Source organism: Protopterus annectens, chromosome 7.part0 (assembly GCF_019279795.1).
Source record: "Protopterus annectens isolate FY-2018-M chromosome 7.part0, PAN1.0, whole genome shotgun sequence".
Classification (NCBI taxonomy): Eukaryota; Metazoa; Chordata; order Ceratodontiformes; family Protopteridae; genus Protopterus; species Protopterus annectens.
In genome coordinates this window covers 191,743,989-191,753,929 of record NC_056739.1, presented here as the reverse complement: position 1 = coordinate 191,753,929, position 9,941 = coordinate 191,743,989, and positions in this window count along the sequence as shown.

The following is a 9,941-nucleotide window of genomic DNA, read 5'->3' as shown; positions in this document are numbered from 1 at the left end:
AGTTTTATGATCTTACTCAAATTAATATATTTGCATTGTTTACAGTTGCCACATTTCACAGTGCCTTTGTGTGTGTCTGCATTTAGTTTGGTATAACTGCCTCTTTCCAATAGCCTCTTCATGTTGGGGGCTGTTTTAAAAACGCATCTCGGTTTATTACCCAAAATGTGGTCCTTATCCATGACCGTCAATGTTTTCCAGTGCCTTTCCAAAATTTCTTGGATGATGTATGTGCTGGGGGAATACATAAGTACACATACCCTACCCAAGGATATACTAGATGTATCCTCGTTTGTGGTTGGTTGGTATGAACCTAATAGGGGGGTGTATTTGCTGCCCCATTCTTTGTGAACATAGTTAATAACTTCATTAACCATCATCTCAGGATAGGCTCTCCTAATGAACATGTCCTTGATAGTTTTGAGTTCAGATTCTAAGATACATTTGTTAGACGACATCCTCGCCACGTATACATTGTCCTTTGACTACGTTACGAAATACATGGGGTGGATGATTGCTACTGAAATGGACGTAGTCATTTGAAAATGTTGGTTTTCTGTAAATTCTAGACGTAAACCCACTATCATTGTTGCTCAAAAGTATGTCTAGATATGAAATTTCTTTGTAACTATACTCGTGTGTAAATTGTAAAAATTCCACGGTGTGGTTGAGATGTATCATAAATTCCTGCAGTTTATCTTCTGATGCTTTCCACAGAATGAAAATGTCATCTAGGTATCTGACGTATAGAGCTATGTCTTTGTAATACAAACTTTTGAATACATACTCCGATTCCCATTCCGCCATAACCAGGTTCGCGAAGATGGGAGCACACGCTGCTCCCATCGCCACTCCCCTGGTCTGCTTGAGAAACTCCCCTTGATGTAGGATGTAATTGTAGTCCAACACAAGTGACATCATGTCGCAAATAAGACTGATCTTCTCCCAAGAGAAATCTGTAAACTTCGTGAGACTTCTTTCAAAGTATTCCAAACCTTCAGTCCTGGGGATGCTGGAAAAAAGGTCGACCACATCTATGGTCAAATAGATCAAATTGGTGTCCCATAGGTCGTTGGTGATGGCCCCCAAAAACCTCCAGGAGTCCTTGATGATATGAGGGATATTGTCATATATCTTCTTAAGCCATCCATCGATCAGTTGTCCTACTTTGAAAGTTTTGGACCTTGAACCTGACACAACGGGATGAAAGGGAGGTTGTTTGATGGATTTGTGTATCTTGGGGATGCCCACCATCTTAGCTAGTACTGGATGATCTACTTTCAAGAAGGAATAGGTCTTGTTGTTGATCCTGTTGTCTATCAGATATTCCTCTAGAATGAGGTCGATACGCTTATGTCCAATATTGACCTGATTCAAAGATAAGGTACACAACAACAACATTGTATTTGACAATCTTACTAGCATGGAAAGGAAATGTCTATCCGACCTCACTACGAATAAGGATATCAGGGTTATGAAACCTGATAAGGGAGGGGGGGGTCGTGATTTTTTCCAGTGAAGATTACGACCATGAGATATCTTTGAATCAGGTCAATATTGGACATAAGCGTATCGACCTCATTCTAGAGGAATATCTGATAGACAACAGGATCAACAACGAGACCTATTCCTTCTTGAAAGTAGATCATCCAGTACTAGCTAAGATGGTGGGCATCCCCAAGATACACAAATCCATCAAACAACCTCCCTTTCGTCCCATTGTGTCAGGTTCAAGGTCCAAAACTTTCAAAGTAGGACAACTGATCGATGGATGGCTTAAGAAGATATATGACAATATCCCTCATATCATCAAGGACTCCTGGAGGTTTTTGGGGGCCATCACCAACGACCTATGGGACACCAATTTGATCTATTTGACCATAGATGTGGTCGACCTTTTTTCCAGCATCCCCAGGACTGAAGGTTTGGAATACTTCGAAAGAAGTCTCACGAAGTTTACAGATTTCTCTTGGGAGAAGATCAGTCTTATTTGCGACATGATGTCACTTGTGTTGGACTACAATTACATCCTACATCAAGGGGAGTTTTTCAGGCAGACCAGGGGAGTGGCGATGGGAGCAGCGTGTGCTCCCATCTTCGCGAACCTGGTTATGGCGGAATGGGAATCGGAGTATGTATTCAAAAGTTTGTATTACAAAGACATAGCTCTATACGTCAGATACCTAGATGACATTTTCATTCTGTGGAAAGCATCAGAAGATAAACTGCAGGAATTTATGATACATCTCAACCACACCGTGGAATTTTTACAATTTACACACGAGTATAGTTACAAAGAAATTTCATATCTAGACATACTTTTGAGCAACAATGATAGTGGGTTTACGTCTAGAATTTACAGAAAACCAACATTTTCAAATGACTACGTCCATTTCAGTAGCAATCATCCACCCCATGTATTTCGTAACGTAGTCAAAGGACAATGTATACGTGTGGCGAGGATGTCGTCTAACAAATGTATCTTAGAATCTGAACTCAAAACTATCAAGGACATGTTCATTAGGAGAGCCTATCCTGAGATGATGGTTAATGAAGTTATTAACTATGTTCACAAAGAATGGGGCAGCAAATACACCCCCCTATTAGGTTCATACCAACCAACCACAAACGAGGATACACCTAGTATATCCTTGGGTAGGGTATGTGTACTTATGTATTCCCCCAGCACATACATCATCCAAGAAATTTTGGAAAGGCACTGGAAAACATTGACGGTCATGGATAAGGACCACATTTTGGGTAATAAACCGAGATGCGTTTTTAAAACAGCCCCCAACATGAAGAGGCTATTGGAAAGAGGCAGTTATACCAAACTAAATGCAGACACACACAAAGGCACTGTGAAATGTGGCAACTGTAAACAATGCAAATATATTAATTTGAGTAAGATCATAAAACTAGATGATATATGTCACACTACTATTAGATGTAAAAGGGGAAACTGTAAACTAAACAGGTTGTTTATTTGGCTATCTGCATCTTATGTAATGCCCATTATATAGGCAAAACAGAGAGACAGCTGAATAGGCATTTACGAACACCAGTACAAAATAGGGAAGCGTGACACTAAAACTCATTATACAGGCATATATTAGAAAAGGAGAAGATCACAGTTTTTATTTTCCATTATCGAGCAGGTGGATATTACTCCATTTGGAGGAGATTGGAAAATGAAGTTGGCATCATGTGAAAGCAAATGGCAAATTATAACTGACTCTACGAGACCACCTGGCCTCAATGATTTCATCAGTATAAAACCTTTTTTAGCATTGGAATAATCTTTTAGCAGTATGTTCAAAGAGTCACTATTTACATTCTATTTTGCATACATTATGATGTTTGTTATGCATTTTAATGCCATTTTATTGTTAGTATGCACCTTTAGGGAGAGTATTAGTTTTGTTATGTTTCACATATTTGTATACAGTTTTTTTAGTATCTTGCCAATTTTTAGTATTTATTCATATGTATGCATCCCATATGTATATCAGGGACACTGAAGTGTTTGAGTGCAACATTGTGCTAACACTTAAGTACTATGTATTTTTAAATTTTTTGGCGTTTTTTTATGATTCAATTGATTAATTAGTGTGATGGAAGTGTGTATATATACCATTCCTTTGGATATATTATTTGTTCTGATGAAGGCTGGGGTACAGCCGAAAGCGCTCAACTTGGATACAATAAACTTCTGAACTTGGCTACTATAAACCATTTTTGGATTTGTACATCTATTGCTGGTGATTATCGTCCTTTCGTACGAGCAGGGTTCTTTACCCTTCCATCGTACAGTTCCTGTGTAGCTTTGTTTCATTTTCGTGCCCTTGTTTCCTGTTGCCTTCTTCCATAGGTTCATACTAGGCTATCTGCCCTGGGGCAATTATAAGCCTAGCCAGATTCTGTATGGCTTACGCCACCCCTTGATTTGAGTATACTGTGCCCTTTTTAAGGTTTAGTTTACTGTCCCTCTGTCTAATAGTGACACGGGAGTAATCCCTGAGGCAAACCTACGATCCCCCATCCACTTATCGAGATTCTTCTTGAAGAGATTCAGTGAGGTGCTCTGCCTCACATGAACTGGAATTCTATTCCAGAGTGAAGGGAGCCTCTGGGTTATGAACCTGTCCCTCCAGTAAGTTCTATTTATTTCTGTGCTGAGGTTCAAGTCCCTCGAGCGTGTGGCTCTAAGGGATTTAGATTTACTGAGGTGGAGCATGTCCATTAATTCTGGATTTGACATAGCTTTGTATGTCAGGCATAGATCGCCTCGAAGTAGGCGGTATGCAACTGAGTAGAGCTGGAGTTTTTAACCGAGCAGCATATGGCATCTGTTTGAGACCCTTGATCCTCTTGGTGAGATACTTTTGGGGTCTTTCTAATTGCTGCAGGTGTCGGGTAAGGTACATCCCAAAAGGGGCATTGTATTCTATGATGGGCCTGATGAGGGATGAATAAAGGGCACGATTACCTCTCTTGATCTAGATGTGAAACCCTTCGTGATGAGGTGGGCTATGTAGAAGGTCTTTCTAACCACTTTGGCAATGTGGTTTTCAAAGGAGAGATTGCTATCAACTTGGGTCCCCAGGTCCCTAATAACTTTCTCTGTACTTAATGGGTTTCCGCCTATGTGGTAATTTGTGGGCACATTGTTTTTGCCAAAGGGTATGACTATACATTTTTGGCATTTAGCTTTAAACCATGGCGCTGGCACCAGTTATCTGTCTCTGTGAGACCTTTTTGAAGGATGTTTGTGTCAGCTGGAGAGTTGATTATGGCGCCCAGTTTGCAGTTGTCTGCGAACTTGGTGAGCCATAGTCCTCCCACGTTTGCCTGTACCTCGGAAAAGTATATACCGAACAAGAGTGGTCCCAGGACAGAACCCTGTGGGACGCCACTTGTGACCGGTTTCGAGTCTGACATGGCTCCAGCAACTCTCACTCTGTGGGTTCTGTCTTTGAGCCAGTTTGCAACCCATCTTGTGACATAGGGGTTTATTTTTAAGCTGGATAGCTTATCTATGATGCCCGAGTGGGGTATTGTGTCAAATGCCTTTGCAAGGTCCAGATAGGCTGTGTGGACTACCTTCCCTTCATCTATGGCTTTGGTGACTGTTTCAAAGAAGTCAACCAGGTTCAAAAGGCAGGATCTGCCCTTGACAAAGCCAAACTGGGTAGGATCTAGTGTCTGTAGGTCCCCAATGTCTTTGTTTATGAGCTCCATGATGATCCTCTCCATAGCCTTGCAGACTAAGCTAGTCAGGCTTATGGGGCGATAGTTTCCAGGGTCCGTAGAGGCTCCACCTTTGTGGAGTGGGACCACTGTTGCTGTACGCCATTCTGTGGGCACATATCCTGTAGTGAGGCTGAGATTGTATAGCTGTTTTATTTGGGGGATTAGTTCCTCTTGTAGTTCATGTAGGACGCAACCTGGGACGCCATCTGGTCCCATGGAAGCAGTGTTTTTTGCTTTGGAGAGGGCAGCCTTCACCTGAGCATCTGAGATGTTTGGGATGCAGCCCTCTGCCAGGATAGATACTTGCTCTTTTGGGGGGGGAGGGGGTGGAGAAGTCTGCACTTAACCTGTCTGCCAGGATATTGGTGATGTCTGTGGGTTCAGTGTATTTTTTGTCGTTTAGAATCAACTCAGAACAAGTCTGGGAGTTGCATCCCAGGTTTCTAACATAACTGAAAAAAGCCTTATGATTGTCTTTGGTGTCCTGTGCAATTTTTCTCTCGAAGCTGGCCTTGGAGGATTTTATGAGGGATCGTAATTTTTTGCTAGTACTGATCAGAGATGCCTTCCCTATTAGGGATTTTGCTCTATCATGTAGTAGCTTCCTCCTTCTGTTGTACAGTTTATTTATGGCAGGGGTCCACCAGACTGGACGCCTGCCTTTGGATGATTGGGTCTTGGTTTTGTTTGGGATAGCATGATCCATGCATTCCTGGAGATGTCCGTAGAATGCATTTATATAGCATTCTGCAGTTTGGGCTGTAGTTTCCACTGGCCCTGGGGCCTTGAAGGATTCCACTTCGGTTTTGAGAAGTTTTTCACTGTGGTTTTCTGGGCTGGGGGTGGGGTCGGGATGTGGACATCCAGTGAAATTAATTTATAGTCTGATCTTACCAATGAGGGATATACTTCTGGTGTGGTGCATAGAGTCCCCATGTTGGTAATGATCAGGTCTAGTATGTTGTCCCCTCTTGTGGGAGTGGTGACTAGTTGTTCCATAACATTTGAGTTTATAATTTCCAGGAATCTTTGGGCTAAGGTGCTGGGGCTTGAGTAGTGCTCCCAGTCAATGTTTGGGTAGTTGAAGTCGCCCAATATAATGGTGTTCAGAGAGATCTTCATGTTCTCCAATGTTTTCAGGAAAGCCAAGTGGGATTCCTGACTTTGAGTGGGTGGTCTGTAAGATGCTATAAACTGAAAAGCAGTCTTGCCCACTGTTAGTTGCACATGGATGGTCTCCGATACTTCGTGCAATGCCACTAACCTGGAGGTGTGGATATCCTTGATAAATATGGAAACTCCCCCTTCTTTTGTGGTTCGGTCCGGGTTCTGGGGCCGAAAAGCATGATATGAGGTATAGCCTGGTAGTGCTGGGGTGCTCTCTGGAGCCTTGAACCAGGTTTCTGTCACTGCACAGATATCAATGTTCTCCATACTGAGGAGAGCTTCGAGTGCATGTATCTTGAGGTTAAGACTTCTGGCGTTTAGCAGCATTACCCTTAGTTTCTTGTTCCTTGTGCTGTCTATGGGGGTGGGTTTGACTTTTGAGCCTTGCCTAAAAGGCACTATGGGGGTGGCAAGAGCCTTTGCCAATATCCGAAAGCCCAGTGGTGACAGGTGCAAGCCGTCCCTAGCGAAGCAACGTGGCTTGTCGAGCATGTCATCCCAGGCTGACAGACACTGGATCCCCTTTGAATGACACCAAAATTTTAGCCAATTGTTAAAATAGATCATTTTGTCTTTGTACTGTGGCATCATTCTAGGTGAGGGTAAGATGCTGCTCAAGGTCAGGGTCATACCAGCCTGGGCTACATGATCAGAGAGCTCCTCTATGTCTCTTTTCATGTAGTCCAGGGAGGTACGTCTCAGGTCATTCCTGTCTCTCATTCTGTCACTTGTCTCAGGCACTTCATCACCTCTGGCTTTCTCAGCTGCTCTGTCTTTACTGCCCAGGTTTCTGTACTATACAGTAGTACTGGTCATACCAATGTTTTGTACACTTTACTTTTCAGCTTCTTTGGCATTCTTCTTTCATACATTGCCCCTGATACTGTTCCATTTGGCTGCAGCCCCTTTGACTGTAGCTTTGACATCTTCATTCAGACTTCCCTTATCCTCAACCACCCTTCCCAGATACTTGAAGCTGTTTACCTGTTCCCACTGTTTTTCCTCATATCTCACTTCTCATATTTCTTCTGATTTCCCCCATTTTCTGCCATTTCAGCTGTTTCAGTTATCTGTACTCAAGTTTTATTCCATGTGCCTTCAGTTTTGCATTCCATTCCCCTATTCTTTGCTGAAGTTCTTGCTCAAAGTCTGCCTGTAATGCCATATTGTCTGCATAAAGCAACTTTGTTGTCTGCCCCGTTTGACCTGTTAGCTAATGTAGTCCATCACCAGTATGAATAGAAATGAATTAAGAGTGGAACCCTAATGCATACCCCCTCCCATTGGGAACTCCTCTGACAGACTGAGCACTGTCCGTACTTGAGTCATTGGGTCCTTGTACATAGCTTGTTCTAATTCTACCATTGTTTCTGGGAGTCAGAACCACCACAGGACTGCTCAAGTCATCTTTCTTGGGACCTTGTCATATGCTTTCTACAAGTCTAATAATGCCCATTTGGACTCTTTTTCTCCTCTCTAGCTTCTTCTCAACTATCTTTCTCACTGCAAACATTGGGTTAGTTGTACTTCATCCTGATCTGAGTCCGAACTGCTCATCTCTCATCTTACTTTATACTTTTCTATATATTCATTTATCAGTCACTCTCTCCAGAAACTGCGTGCAGTGTGACAGGAGTTTGATACCCCTGTACTGCCCTTAGTTGTGAATGTGCCCTTTGTTGTTGAACACTGGCACTTTTACACTTATACTCCAGTCATCTGAATAAGTTTTTATCTCCATACTGCTATGAATACCTTTCAGGAACTGCTTCTCCCCCATCTTACCCAGCATCTTTACCATATCTATTATGACCTCATCTGAGCCTTCTACTTTCCTGGATTTCATTTTACTTAGTGCTGTTTTTACTTCTTCTAAGGTGGTCTCCTCCTCTTCTTTCATTGTAGACTGTGTGTGGGGCAGTACAGCTTCTGTGAGGTTTTCTGCATTCAGAAGCTGCTGAAGTATTCTTTCTTTCTGCCTTTGATGTCCTGTGAACTGGGAACAGGTTGTTGCTGGCATCCCTTATGAGGAGTGTCTGACTATCTTCTTTATCTTTTTGTCTTTGTTTTGCAACCTAATGTAGATTCTTTGTGCCACCTACTGATTCTCTTTAAGCTGACAGAATGCTTCTGATGCCTTGTTCCTTGCTAGTGTAAGTCCTCTCTTAGCCTCTTTGTTAGCCAACCAGTATTCCTTCTTAGTCTGCTCCATCTTTTTTATCTCCCACTTTTTCCTGCACTTCTTTCCTTTGTTGACTTCCTGGATGCCTGCGTTTCATGCCAGCTTGCTTTATGTACCTTATTTCCATACCTGGCTCACTGCATATCTGTTGTATAGTCTTCACACGTGCTGTTTTGACATGCTGCTGTTCTTCTTCTTCAACTCCACCTATTTCTTCTTCTTCTTGAGGTGTTGAGCCCTAAGTATTTACTTGAACTGTTGTGCTTTCTGTCCATTCAATTTAAAGGTCTCTGTTGACCTTAGAGCTTTATCTGACCACTGCTTGCAGCTGATTGTGACAATCAGTGGTTTATGCTGTGAGCTGACCGTTTCACTGGGGATGACTTTACAATCACTGATTATACCTCTCTGCTCTTTCCTTACTAGGAGGAAGTCTACCTGAGTTGTATGTTGGCCACTATTGTATGTGATTTTGTGAATGTCTTTCTTGCTGAACCACGTTTGTGGTCACCATCAAGCCATTTGCCAGGCAGAAGTCTAGAATGGCTTCTCTTTCTTTTTTCCCTGTTGCCCCACCCATGTGGACCTAGACAGTCCTCATATCCTGTTCTGTCTGTCCCAGTATGTACATTATCAGTACCAATTCAATATTGTCCTTCTTTAACTAGTAGGTCCTGCAACTGCTGTCTGAATGCACTGCTTTCCTCACTATCACAACTGTGATGTGGGGCATAGGCTGAGATTATGAATACTACACTGTAATTTTCTCATTCAATGGTTTTGCAGAAAACCACTGCTAAAACACAAGAATGCCAAGAGTAATCCTCATTAAAATGCTGCTACATTGTTTATGTGCATGTATGTATGTGTGCGTGTGTAAATATATATATATATATATATATATATATCTACACATACATACATACATATATATGTAAATATATATATATATATATATATATATATATATATATATATATATATATGTATATGTGTGTGTGTGTGTGTGTACGCTTACATACCTACTGTTGAAAATCCATTTCATCAGTGAGTGCCGGTGGTGGTGCTTTATGTTGAACACACAGCTGAACAGTGAAAATATTGAGGTATGTTTTGTTGGGACAGGTGAGTGGGGTTTGGAGGGGGTGAGAGTGTTTGTGCATGTGTTTGAGTGGGGTGTATATTACATGATCAAAGCTTTAGTTAATCGAATAACTAAAGCTCTATCACTAAATGTCAAAGTCCCAAAACAATGAATGGCAGTTTCCACACAGGGAAACAATGCCGTTGTCCCAACTAAAAAAAAAAAATTAAACACAAATCAACTGGGGGCCTTCAC